The sequence below is a fragment of the Carlito syrichta genome, unplaced genomic scaffold, assembly GCF_000164805.1.
Source record: "Carlito syrichta isolate Samal-C Ts95f unplaced genomic scaffold, Tarsius_syrichta-2.0.1 Scaffold307106, whole genome shotgun sequence".
Taxonomy (NCBI): domain Eukaryota; kingdom Metazoa; phylum Chordata; class Mammalia; order Primates; family Tarsiidae; genus Carlito; species Carlito syrichta.
The window spans coordinates 152,968-154,815 of record NW_007251202.1 but is presented as its reverse complement, the minus strand read 5'-3'; positions in this window follow the sequence as shown (position 1 = coordinate 154,815).

Sequence of the window (1,848 nt, the reverse complement as noted above, 5' to 3'; positions counted from 1 at the left end):
TAAATATCATGGACACATCCCTAAAATGCCCCCAAACAGCTACCAGACCAAAGAGAACATCAAAGAACAGACCTATATGTGCTTTTGAGTGACAAAAGAATGCAAGTTCAAAACCCAATTGGAACTGATATTAGTTATCATTTTAAAACACCAAATTGGATATCTTATTTGTTTCCAGAATTTAAAATACGAGTTTCATACCCTGTAAAAACTGGAGACTACCTGATGTCTTGCAAAACTAGAGATTGTAGGTTAGACAACATCAGCCCAAAGATGAAGAATAGCAAATTGTCCTGTAAATATATGGCCATACTTTAGGATTATACTTAAAAACCAATAGAAGCAAGGTATGTCAAAGCAAACCTTCCTAAATATTCGGGAAGATTTTTAAACTATCTGCATTCTCTTGAGATCTACCTCTTGTTCTTTATTTAAGGACTGGGTAGTACCAGTTACCAGCCTAAAAATGCCAAAACGATGACAGGAAATCATAGAATATCATAGCAGGGCAGGTACTCAAAGATGTGGCCCTTTGACCACCCAAGGCTGCTCAGCTATTTGGTGGCAATACATGAGCAGAGCCCAAGCCTATTGAGTCTCGGGCCCACTGAGCCTTCCCCCACATCCATTCTCTTCCCTCATGGTAAAGTCTGTCTTCTGCTCTCCCTCTACTATCCATTTCCTATTTGGGTCCTTACCCACTGCAAACTCATTCCCCACTGTAAATTCCAGAGGCCCTTCCATTTGCAAGAAAAGAATCTCAGAAACTAGTTGCATTGTAGGGTAAATTAGCTTAAAAGTGGCACAGCTCCCTGAGGTCTCTGCATTATAAAAGTGGAGGCTTTGAGGCAATAATCTATCTTTGAGGGTGAATTTAAAATTTATGACTCCAGGTTAAGATTTTTCTTTTTTTATTTATTCTTTTTTTTGCATATGTCTATTTCTAAATCCCCCAAATTTTACAGAGACAACTCTAAATCTGGGACCCAAAGGTCTGAGGTCTGCTCCTTTCCCAGCGGTGGGAGATTTTTACTAATGTGTTCTTTTTTATCTTTCTACCATTCAGGATCCAGAAGAGGTAATGCTTCTACTCCTGGGAGATAAACTAGCTATTGATAAACTAGGCATAAAACTCAGGACCTTGGGATACATGAAACTGGTTGGTCTGTGCAATCACAACCAATAAAAAGAAATTTTAAACTATTTTTTTAAAGTCTCATATTCTTTTATCTCAGTCCCCAAATTAAATCTTTCATCAGGTTTCTAGAATATAGAAAAACTTCCTAAAAATTAGGGAGTTGTTTCCCTAATTTTTCTTCTTCCTTACTAGTGCTAATAAGCAACAAAATGACACCACCAAACAAGTAATAACAATATCTTGTGTCCACTGATTGTACACTACAGTCAAGCACTGTTTTAGGTACTTGACATGTAGTGTCTCATTTAATCTTCATGAAAACTCTGAGTTACTTGCTCTTATTATACCTAAGTTACGTGATTTATGTAAGGGCTTATAGCTAGCAAGGGGTAGAGCTGAGAATTGGAGTGCATAGCACCTTTACCAACTATACCACTGCTCCTTGTCAGCAAAAGCCCGAAGCTTTCTGATACCACATAAGCAAAGAGAATCTTATTAAGTACCAAATGATATGAAAATTGACTGCAGTTTTACAGATTTCAAATTATTTGGAATAGCAATATAATTGAACAAGTAGAAATATAGTACAAATGAAATAGATTATCTTAAATAAGATTCTCTGTATTGATAGATTCCATAAGGATGTGATATGTTAGCTGAGTTCCTGTTGGATCATCTATAAAATGATGATAGTAGCTAACATCTAAGCT